Genomic DNA, 5,682 nt, shown 5'->3' with positions numbered 1-5,682 from the left:
ACCATGTTAGCACAATGTAAATACTGCGTATTCCCTGACTATGGTGGTTTGAATAGGTTTGGCCCACTATGACGGGGTGTGACCTTATTGGAGGTGTGTCCTTGTGTCATTGTGTAGGTGGGCTTTGAGGTCTCTTATGGACAAGCTCCGCCCAGTGTGGAATCATAGCCTCCTCCTGTCTGCCTTCAGAGGACAGTTTCCTCCTTGCTGCCTGCAGTTGAAGATGTAGAACTCCTGGCTCCTCCAATACCATATCTGCCTGCGTGCTGTCGTGCTTCCCTCCATGACAATAATGGACTAAACCTCTAAACTTGTAAGCCAGCCACAATTAAATGCTGTCCTTCATAAGAGTTGCCTTGGTTATGGAGTCTCTTCAGAGCAGTAAAACCCTAAGACACTGACATATTGCAGGACTTTGTGAATTGCTGAAGATCCTAAAACTCTCTATCCTCTTTATGGTTAGGGCTGTGTTCAAGTAATAGCATCATCTGAAATGCTACAGTTTGAAGTCTCGACAGGTCCAAGGCAATCTACAGTAGCCATGGGAAACAGGAAATTTTAATCTTCACATGTAAATCATTTTAATTATGAGAAATGAACACAGTAACTTAAAATGTAAATATTGTTCAAGAAACTGGTCAAAATTCTTTTCTTGTCGGCAAAGAAGGCAATTTTGTGCCATGATATTTTTAAGGCATCCCACTGCTCTACAGAGGAAATACAGCAGCTGCTGCAATGTGGGCCACAGGTTAGACAGTGGGCTTATTTGCTGAGGCAGAATTCCTAGGAAGGACAGGATCTGTATTCACTTGTGTGAGCCCTCTGCTGGAAGGCTCCTGCCTCTGGGTGAGAGTGAGTTTGCAAGAGGAAATGGAAAGAAAGACCTTTTACAACACCTCCCTGGATGGGCTGGTGCTCTATCGCATATGGTCTCTGAGTGAAAAATGGGGACATGACCATTCCAAGGTATTGTTGACAAGGTTTATTGTAGGTAGGATGGAAAGACAGCCAGGAGCATCTGGAAGGGTCCAGACTGAATATGTCTTGCCAACTGAACTGAGGGTAGGGTGGGGGGATAGCACGCAGGCCAACAGAGATCCAGGAGGGGAACCTGTTATGAAATGTGATGCAGCAATGGGTGGGGGTACCTAGCAGGCCCATGTCAAGGTACCTGAGAAATCACACCATGTGACAGACCTGGTATAAGGGAGGTTTATTTGGGGGAAGGAAGGGAAATGAAAATCTGGACTAGAGACAGACAGAAGGGAGCAGAGCCAGGAGTAGAGAAGAAAGAAAAGAGGACAGAAAGGACAGAGAGGGAGAGAGGGGGAGGGGGAGGAGGGGAGGGGAGGAGGGAGGGAGAGGAGAGGGAGAGAGGCCAGCAGTCCTTTTTATATGCTGTACCTGGCTTGCACCTGACAGGTAAGCTGCTGCTAGGTCCCTGTGAGGAGCCCAGCAGAATAGCCTGTAAGCCAACAGAGACAACTAGGGTCCAAGAGGCCAAGAGAGGTTGTAGCCAAAATGGCTGAGATTATATAGGGAAATGAAGCTGGGGGAGGGAAGCCCAGCCCAGCCCCTCAGCTGCAGACCTTTAGGGTGGGAAGCAGGGTGAGGAGTACTGGCAGGAGCCACAAGCACTGAGACTTGTCCGGTGTTTCTTTGATACCTAACAGTCTACTGACAGGGGTGGGGTGGGGTGGGGTGTTATGGCTCAAAAAAGGCCTTGTGAGACTGACCGTAATTCAGTCCGGGACCTCAGAGATGGAAAGAAGTACAGACTTTCTCTGCAGTCAGTTCCTTCAGTGATTTTGACAACCTGTAGGGGAGGCTGCCTAATCTCTTTTGTTGTCCTGAGTTTGCCGTACCCCCCCACCCCCACCCCCCATTTGAAAAGCTAAATTTTCCCAGCAGGGGGTCTGTCTGCTGTTGGCAAAGAATTGGTTTGGTTTTGTTGTTAGGACTGCTGACTGCTTGTGACTTAAAGGAGCAGACCACCCAACAAACACGCCCATAGACGGGATGGCTAGGAAACAGCTGTTCGCCTCAGGACCATTTTGTGAATGAATGTCACATTACTGCTGATGTGACGTGTGACGCTGATGAATGTACATTAACTTCCTTCATTTGATGCCTATCTCAGCCAGAACCAAACTGTCCAGCCAGGCAATTTGTGTCAAGTTAGCGGGCGTTCGCATGATGTTTCCCAACTATCACAGTGATAAATTTAGAAGTGTTCTCCCACCCCACCCCCACCCCAATCCACTTACTTTTCTCATGTTTGCTTTGCAACATATTTCACAGCCCCATCAATTGGTGGTGAGTTTAGTGATCCACAGATTCCAAGTTGAAGTTCTTTCGAAGTTTTAGGGAACAGTGGGGCATCATTGAATTGTAGGCCATCGAAGGCTTCGGGATTGGAGGATTCTTGACAGAATGAAAACTGGGTTGCAAAAGTCCCTCACACAAATATTGATGGACCAAGATTCCTGCCCAGGAGGATGAATGGTCTCTTAAAGGCTCACTGCAGAATGCAGATGTGGTTTTCTACTCTTCTGAACATGTGCCATCAAATGTGTACAGATCAAGGTTTTAGCTCAGGCACTAACATCTAACATATTACTATACAAAGAAAAAATGCTTTTAAAATGATCTTAAAAGAAACCTGGCCCGTCACAGTTCTAAAGACGTGAATGCTCTGGGGATACTTGATGCTACTTATGGGGCAGCAGCTAAACTGACTTGAGATAAGTAAGGCTTGGGAGGCCCTGTTTTCCCCAGCTCAAAGGCACATCACCAGGAAAACCACTTGGACCCAGCCAATCCACCTTGACTCTGCCTAGGCCATCCGGGATTAGTTAGCCATGTCATAGACAATACATGTTTACACTCAAACAGCAGAAATGCAGGCACTAGATTCGTCTGACTGTAAGATAAATAATTTTAACTGAATCAAATCCAGCTGATACATATGAAAACATGTTTCAAAGAAATATTATTTTATGAACCAGAATGTTCCTACCTTTTTTTGTGCTGAGATTTGGATGGAAGACTTTTCTACCATTAAGCTATAGTCCTAGCCCCTAAAGCAGAAATTTTAATAATCTTTGCATAAGTAATAAAGTGCAAAATGAAGGCATTAATTATAATAGTAGCATTCAAGAAATAAATAAAACCTAGTCCTTCTCTGGGTAAAAGGCCATTATAACACTTTCTATCAGACAATCACTCCACTGGAGTAAACTCTACTTTGAATCCATTTCCTTGGGATAGACTAAAACTCCTCAGATTTTCAAAGGAAAGTGAGGTTGGCCCCTTATTTACATATTACTGCTTACATAGAATTCTACATGATCAAATATTGCCCCCCCAACACAAACTGAAGAGCCTTTATCAAAATGTTTTCATCTCCACATGTTTTAAGGATTATGACTACTTTAAATAGAGAGACGAATTTAGAAGTATGAAAGAATGGTAAGGACCTCCTGACCAGGGAGGAGCTGTGGACAAAGTAGGTTCCTAGGAAGCCAGCTTCCTTAGTTCACCCTTTAGCACTACCTACAGCATATTTCAGCATGAGATGGGTAAAATATGTGCTTCTTTTAATTTGAGATTAGAATTCTTAGTAAAAAGATAACTAAGAAATATGAGAGAGGTATGATAATATAACCCTAGATGTGACCGCTCCTTTTTCTTAAATGCCTCTCTTTGGCATAGCTGACTTTTTTGAGTACATTTTAATAATGTTGATAATTCAGTAAGACACAAGAGTCTGTTTTGTTGTAAATTGTCTGGGGAGGGAGGAAGGGGGACACTCGTTGTTGTTGTTTTAAGAAGAAGTCCGACCGCAGCTCAGAACAGACCACTCCAGATCATGCAGTTCCAAGGGGGAGGAGGTTTATTCAGGGGAAAGGGCAAAGGTGGGGAGAGAAGAGAAGTAGAGGCCGGCCATGACCACGTGGAGAGAGAGGAAGGTGGGGGAGGGGACAGAGAGGCAAGAGGGTAAGAGAGAGAGGAAGAGAGCAAGAGAGCAAGAGAGCAAGAGAGAGAGGAGGGGGCAAGCAGCCCCTTTTATAGTGGATCAGGCTACCTGGCGGTTGCCAGGTAACTGTGGGGAGGAGCATACCTGGCTGTTGCCAGGTAACTGTGGGGAGGAGCATACCTGGCTGTTGCCAGGTAACTGGGGAGGTGGAGTTTAGACGGAATACTAACACTCGTCACATAGGTTAACAAGTCAGCCCAGTCTTCCAGGATGTTTACAAAGCACTTTCAATATTTGCTGCTGATATAATTGGCTGTAGAGTAAACACAGTGAATAATAGTTTATTCTTTGATCGCAGTGCATGTGGCTAAAGAAAGCTTTTAAGTCGTGGTGCTACCTACCCAGCAACGCTCAAGTTTCCCCTGCTTTGTGTTGGTCCTTCAGCAAGCTGTGCAAAAGGTTTGGCGGGTCAGGGAGGGAAAGAAAACAGAAGAATTTGTTAAAGCACATTATCTCAAACCTCTCCCTGGAGAGGAGTTCCCTGATTATCAGATAAATGTTGTACACTCAAATTTTATTTGTTCTTGCCGTATTTTTAAAAATTACAAATCTTTAAAAATTACAAATAATTACATGGAAACCACCTATGTATTAGCCAGATATTCTTTATATTCAGTACTGAATTGAGGAGGACAGTAACAGTTCTCATTTTGACTGTCAAAGCCAGAGAGGTCTTAGGAATGAAACATGAGTCTAATGTAGAGTGTGAATTCTTAAATTCCCATATTCTTAGGGAAAGGATTAAGAAAAGAAATCACTGAGGCCTTGCTTCTTGTTGAGAATGCAGTTGTATTTGCCTCTCTACTCACTGTACACACATGAGTTTTTCTGCACACACACACACACACACACACACACTAGGGTGTGTACATCCTAGTATAACTTGCACCAGCATCTATCTCTAAGCTGTATATTTTCCTCATACTATTAGTTTTTATCCTAACACGGAATAATTTCAACATAAAATTGACTCTCTAAGAACATGGGAACAATTATTTTGTGGAACAACCCTATCTCTTGAGTCAAGATTATTGGTCACATGTATAGCATACTTAGGAATCTTTTTTTAAAAAGTCTTACGCCTCGTAGTCTCATCAGCTCCCAGAGGTTGGTACTACTTGTTTTATGTGTAAGCAATGTGAGTCACAGGACAGTGGAGTGATTTATACTTAGCCAAATATCATGGAAATCTGTGGTAGAAGGGCTGATCTCCCAATGAGACACTTCTGAAGTCCATATCATCACCAGAGGACTTGGTCAGGTTCCCTTTAAAAATAGTCTATGAAATTAAATAGCCAAAAGGTCATATCACTCAACACATTTTACATTGTTCTTTAGATATACAGAAGAGGTGTTTATTGGATATTGATTAAAGTCATTGTCTTAGGGTTTTATTGCTTTAAAGAGACACACGACCAAGGCAACACTTATAAAGGAAAACATTTCATTGGAGCTGGTTTACAGTTCATTATCATCATGATGGGAACCACGGTGGCATGCAGGCAGACATGGTGCTGGAGAAGGAGCTGGGAGTTCTACACCCTCATCTGCAGGTAGCAGAAGGAGACTGTGTACCGCACTGAACCTAGCTAGAGCATAGGAGATCTCAAATCCTACTCCTACAGTGACTCACTTCCTCCATC

The 5,682-nt window shown here is 43.7% G+C and overlaps 1 long non-coding RNA gene across 1 annotated transcript; it reads right to left on the bottom strand.

Annotated features, from left to right (window-relative positions):
- Positions 1-3,877: 3,877 nt before the first annotated feature.
- LOC143441577 (uncharacterized) lies at positions 3,878-4,969 on the bottom strand. The gene is made up of 2 exons (XR_013109138.1): positions 4,381-4,969; positions 3,878-4,292 (listed from the first exon to the last, which is right to left on the bottom strand). It is a non-coding gene; the product is annotated as an uncharacterized LOC143441577 (long non-coding RNA).
- Between the last annotated feature and the right edge of the window lie 713 nt (positions 4,970-5,682).

This window comes from Arvicanthis niloticus, chromosome 3 (assembly GCF_011762505.2).
Source record: "Arvicanthis niloticus isolate mArvNil1 chromosome 3, mArvNil1.pat.X, whole genome shotgun sequence".
Taxonomy (NCBI): domain Eukaryota; kingdom Metazoa; phylum Chordata; class Mammalia; order Rodentia; family Muridae; genus Arvicanthis; species Arvicanthis niloticus.
This window is presented reverse-complemented; position numbering and strand designations above follow the sequence as displayed.